We start from the raw sequence: 6,200 nt of genomic DNA on the forward strand, positions 1-6,200 counted from the left end.
TGAACCCATGGGTGAGTAGCTGCTTCAAATTGCTGAAATGCATTTTGCCTATTCATTGAAATAATTATTGTAGTCAATAAATAGCCTGAAACAGTCCCACTATACATATGTGATAATACTTGCTAGATTTCAAAGTGGCATTAATTTCCAAACTGATGTCACCACAATTTCCCCTAGGGTAGTAATAAGACATGTATTAATTTTTCGCAGAAATGGAAGATGATGAGGAGCTTGAGAGGGCAATGCTCAGCATCTCCTCAGCCACAGAGCCTACGGATATTCGTAAGTACTAAGTGTGAGGCCTTAGAGTAGACTTTGGTGTGTTATGTAACATATTTGTGATTTGTTTTTCAGCTTTGTCTACACCAGCACCAGTTCCAGAGTTGCAGAAGCCCTCAGGTTTAGAGAGATGTTCGCTGGTGTCATGCCCTAGAAGATCGTTTTTGGACACGTTCTGGTCCTTTGCATGAGTTCAATTGTTCTTGACCACGTTCCGGTCACTTTCTGCTTTGTTCCTTTCGTGTGTTCTGCCAAAAGTCCAAGTGACTATGAATTGATACCATCTGCGATGAGGGTAAGTGACATTTTCATTATGCATGGCTGTGAATATGTGTGAAGTGGTGAGTGATGTTTTGTATTTTAACATTTGACGTGAGTGCTTCCCCTGCTCAAATTATTGTTATTCTGGATAATGTGAACTAACACTTGCCTGACACGTTAAATAATCTCATAACATAACATAACAAGTCAGCAAACGAGCAGGAGAAGTAACAGTTGAATGCTGTTTGTTCATTTTACTAACATCTGGTTAAACTGTAAATGATTTAACAAAAATACAAACTAATTGCAGTTTCTTCTCTACAGCTGCTCAGTCCGTGCCCACTGTCCTGGAGGAATCAGGAGATGGTACACCCAAAGCACTTTACAATAACTCAGTGTACTCTATAGAATTAGAACTCAGCCTTTACAGTGGATACTTCAACACCTCTCTCCTCTCTCCAGCTGTTCCCGCAGCCGTGCCTCTGAAGTCCCCTCTGCCTCTTCCACAAGAGCTTAAGTTTCTGCTTCCTGAGGCCAGAAACACTTCAGCTCCAGGTCTGTTTTTGTAATACATTTATTCTTACATACCACTATGCACCTAATTTATTTTTTTGTTTGTTTTTATTCTCAGAAACTCCTGGTACTCCTCCTGCAGCGCTCATTCAGCCTGACTCAGAGCCTTCAAGTGAGGAGAGACCCCAAAGTGAGTAATGCAGTCCATCCATCCATCCACCCACCCACCCATCCATCCATCCGTCCATCGGATTTTATTTCTTAAGTGCTTCACAGCCAAAGCTGTGCTGTGCACAAAGTATCATATTGATATAATACAATTTAAAGAACAGTGCATTATCACATTAACAACAACGTGTTTACTGCCCTAATTAACAAGTTAGTCAGTATAACCTTATCATACAATAATGAGTTATTGACACATTTAATAACAAACCCAAGTTAAACATGAGGTAGAGTGTTGCAGGAGACACATTGCCTTCTGCTGGTGTTCATGTGTGGCCTTTATCCATAAGGTGGAGGTGTGAGAAAATGTTAGAAGTTTTCAGACAAGTATAACTGGAATAAAGCTTTTTTTTTTTCATCATTTAGCCCATCCAGCCATCCAGCCTCTAGTCCAGCCCACAGCTGCAGTCAATAGGCCACCTCCTCCGCCCCTTCCCACTGACCAGGAGCTCAGCCAGTGGAACTGCTCCCATCAGCAGAAGATGTGGATGAAGGTGGAGCTGGAGTCCATGGGTCTGTGGCCAGGTTCCCGTCCTGTCACCAACCTGATGAAGACCTTCTCCTTGTGGCGCCTACCTCCCCAGCCTGAGCTCATTGACAGTGTCCATGTTTTGCCATCCCCAAAATATTTTCAGCTGCACCCCTTTTTCATTTGGAAGCCGGAGAGCGACTACTTGATGGCGCGGTTGAAAAATAACTAATCCCTGCCCTGCTCTGGAGACTGCGCGCAGCCCAGTGTTGTGTCTGCTGTGTGGGGAGACCGAGAGTGATAGTGGGCCTCACTGGGCAGTACTACCTGCTGTCCTCCAGGCTGTGCTGTCAGAGGTGCCGGAGGAGGTGGTACGCCGACAACCCTCTCTGGTTGGAAAAACTTCCTCAAAGATTCACCAACCTGTTGCCAGCTGTACTGACTTACAAGAAGGCCATTTGTAAGTCAGTCCTGGATGAACTGAGGAGGACTGGGAAATCTCCCAATGACATGGCCAACCAAATAACAGAGATGCTGAACCTCAAATATGAGCGCGCCAACCTGGCATATCTCCTAAGCTGCCAGAACGTGATGGATGGTGAGGCAGGTGCTTATGGACAGAAGACCATCACCCAGTTCTTGAGGCAGGAGACCACGCCAGTGCCGGAACCATTTGGGGGCTACAGTGACTCTGACGGCTGGAGGGGGGTGTCTGTGTCCTCTCATTACCTCACGGACTGCCTGCTGCACGAGTTCAAGCACCAGAAGGACATCATCCAGAGGCTGCTGCAGGGGACATTTGGACAGGCTCTGCGCTCAGACCACACCCGCAAAGTGGCCAGGAAAGTCACCTTCTCCTCCGGCGCTATGTCATCCTACGCCGTGATGAATGAGAACTGGATGATCCTGTCCTGGGCCATGGTGCAGTCTGAGACGGACAAAAGCCTAACACCGATGTACCAGGGCCTAGCGAATCGCTACAGCAGGGCTGGCATTGATAAGGCCCAGTATCAGTGGGTGGACAGGTGAGATACCAGTATTGTATTTATTATCTTATGTACCAAGGCCCAAGTACACGCTGCTCAGTGTTGCATACATTTTAATATATGCACAATGTATTTATAATGTTGATACAGTATTTCTTCATCTTAGTTGCACAGGAAGGTGTGAAGCTGCGTCGTATCTGCATATCTGCGCCTATTACATACTGTATACATGTAATGATGGTGTTTTTTACTTTGCCTTTAGGGATTGCTGTGCGGCGTTCAGGGTGGCGGAGTCTGTGGCTGGGGAACATTTGACCTGGGCCGCGTGGGGGACAACAGATGCCATTGTTGCTGAGGCCACTTCAGGGAACCTGTTGAATACATGTGGATCAAGAACACACTACAACAGCGGCATTACCATCAAGCTGGACTTGTTCCACTGCATGAGACGGTTCCTCCGTGAGTGTGTCTCTGAACATCACCCTCTGTACAGCTCCTTTGCCCAGTTCCTGTCCGCTGCCTTCTCTGTGGTGGACCAGGATGACCTGCAGAGGCTCAAAGATGCTTATGCCTTCTGTGGCATCCAGCCTGCAAATCCAACCAAGCAGCACATCCGCGAGCACTGCAGAGTGAAGATTCCTCAGCCCGGGGAGCTGGTCCAGAGAGTGGAGGGGGTGTTCAAGCACTTCCACACGGCCACAGACCCAAATGGTGTCGCTCTCTTCAAGCCCTCGATGCTGAAGACATGGAGGATCCAGCGGGTCCACATCCTCCGCGGGTGCCTCAGTGATCCAGAGGTGGAGGGGGGCACCCTGTACCGCCATGGGGGAACTATTCAGCTCAACCATATGGCGGGTGAGCCTGCCAGAGTCCCTGTCTGGATCCCCATCAGAGGCACCTCTCAGCAGGAGGGATACCACTTCCACCAGGCTCAGTGGGTGACAGGAACACAGGTGTCCCCAGAGTTGTTCCAGGCGCAGGGCCTTACCGGAGTGTGCCGCTGGAACTATCAGCGCCTGGTGGACATGAAGCAGCCCGGTGTATGTCTCCCACCTGTGTTTGATCCCGCTCTGATTCACTCCTTAAACGCAGTGTCCAAACGCGTTGTAGGAGTGGAGAAGTACCCAGCGCTGCATCTCTCTGCTGAAGACACAGGGGAGAGGTTTGGCCTGGAGTACACGGAGCCAGACTGTCGCCCTGTTCCGTTAGACTGGGACAAACACAAGAGCAGGAAGGATGCGGGCCTTACCACAACAACGCCCTCTACCTCTGCTGCAGCATCAGAGCCTGGCCCGTCATCCTCCTCTGCTCCCTCCAGGCTCTTCAGTTTATCATCTCTCAATCCTGTGCCCCGTAGTACTGTGACAGCAACCTCCACCACTGCTGCAGTTACTGCTACTCCTGCTACTGCTCCCACCAGGCTCTTCAGCTTCTCTTCTCTGATTCCTGTGCCATCTACCACTACTGCAACAGCTACCACAGCCGCTGCTGCTCTGGCTTCCACAGCCAAGTCAGGTAAGTCAGTAGCTATGTTATTACAATGTATAGCAATAGTTAATCAAATATAAAATAGATGACACTTGTATTCTATTTTTCTTTCTGCTTAGAGCCCAAACCTCTGCTGCTCCCGCTGCCCATCAAGCCTTCTCCATCCGCAGCCCGTACCGGACCAGTGAAGACAGGAGGGAGGGTCTTTGTGTTGGACCACAAGCGCTGGCCTGCTCCCATGAAGGCAGTTATTGATGGTCTTCTCAATAAACACCACGGACAGAAGGACATGCTGAGACTTGTGGATCAGGAGTATGCCACACTTGTCCACAACTCCAGCTCCGATCCCAACAGCCTGCTGCACCCAACCACCAGACTACACATTTCACAGTACATCAAACACACCTGCAAACAACTAAACACATCCTCGTCACTGAACACCAGTCCTGAAAAACTGGAGGAAACACAAGCACTGTGGCAGTCTCTCACAGCGGGTAGCATGACCACAACTGTGCCTGTAGTCACCATGCCACCTGCCACTGTGAATCCCCCCCCTCCTGCTCTCTCAGTCGCCTCATCTCTCACTCACCACGCCATTGAGACGATTGTTCTGGGCATCATGGAGAAGCAGCAGCAGCAGCAGCAGAAGCAGCAGCAGCCAGCCCCTGAGCTGAAGAAGCCCCACACCAAAAAATGTCTGTCCTGCGGCCAGCCCAAATCAAAATACGAGGGCGATGGGAGCTCCATCCACGAGTTCTACCAAAAAGGTCCTGTGAGGTATTTCTACTGCTCCAAAAAAGTATTTGATGCTTACGGAGCAGAGGGCCTGACAGACCCCAGGATGCCTTTTAGGAACTTTGTGGACACGGAGTTCTTCCAGAGGGAGCTGGAGGCCACAAGGCAGAGAGTGGAGGAAAAGCAGCAGCAGAAGAGGAAGAGAGAGGAGGAACAACAGAAGAGGAAGAGGGAGGAGTCACCTGCACCAGGAAGAAAATGTCGGTTCTGCAAACATGAACTAAAACAAGGTCCAAACAGCCCCCACATCCACACAGGCTTCCCCGGGGTGCCAGGGAAATATATTTACTGCCCTGCCAAAGTATTCTCCCTCTACCGAGAGCAGGGAATGGAGAGAGAGATGAGCTGGGAGGAGTTTAAGCTGTGTCCTTTCTTTGAGAGGGAGAAGCAAAGATGGATCACAAAATAAAAATTGTTATTGCTTTATATATTTTTATATATATATTTGTTTCTATTATTACACATACCTTTTATTATTATAGTCTTATATAGCCTGAAATGGGTGCTATACTATATTATATATACCTACTTAGAAAAGGTTGTAAAATTAATGTTGATTAGTATATAATTATAACCTATTATACATACCTCTCTATAATATGTTTCAAAACAAGTCTATTATAACAAATATGTTCATAATATTGTCTGAAATGACACATTATTATTATTGTTCCATATTTTTTCATATGTATATGTGTATATATTAATGTAAATACCTTGTATATAATATCTGTGACAAAATAAAAATCCTTGCATTGATTTCTTATTCTTTTTTTTTTTTAACTATCTCAGTTGTGCAACAATATCACTTAATAATATACTAAAACATGTTAATGACAATCGATTGTCAAACAGCATATGTTTTATAGATTAGAGAAAACACCTTTTTGTCAAATCTGTCCAATTCATCCCACTAATAACAGTAGTGTGAAAGGCTCTCCACTGTCAGCTACTGCTGTATTCGAACGCACTCACGAGCTGCATCACGTTATGAATGAGCATTCATCCTTGCTTTCTGATTGGCTGGAGCTCCGTGCCTCCACGTGTGGCTGAGAGGCTCTTTGTGATTGGCTGACGCTCTATGCCAACAATGCGCGACTGGCCCCCGCGTGACAGGCGGAGATACTGACCACTATACTAACGAGGATCGATAACCAGGATATTTGCTGTTTAAAAAAAAAGAA

At 47.2% G+C, this 6,200-nt stretch overlaps 1 long non-coding RNA gene across 1 annotated transcript; it reads left to right on the plus strand.

Annotated features, from left to right (window-relative positions):
* Window positions 1-360: 360 nt before the first annotated feature.
* LOC306981729 lies at window positions 361-1,095 on the plus strand. The gene is made up of 3 exons (XR_013794135.1): window positions 361-574; window positions 865-906; window positions 1,003-1,095. It is a non-coding gene; the product is annotated as an uncharacterized lncRNA (long non-coding RNA).
* The last annotated feature ends 5,105 nt before the right edge of the window (window positions 1,096-6,200 follow it).

This window comes from Gobius niger, assembly GCF_951799975.1.
Source record: "Gobius niger genome assembly, chromosome: 22".
NCBI lineage: Eukaryota > Metazoa > Chordata > Actinopteri > Gobiiformes > Gobiidae > Gobius > Gobius niger.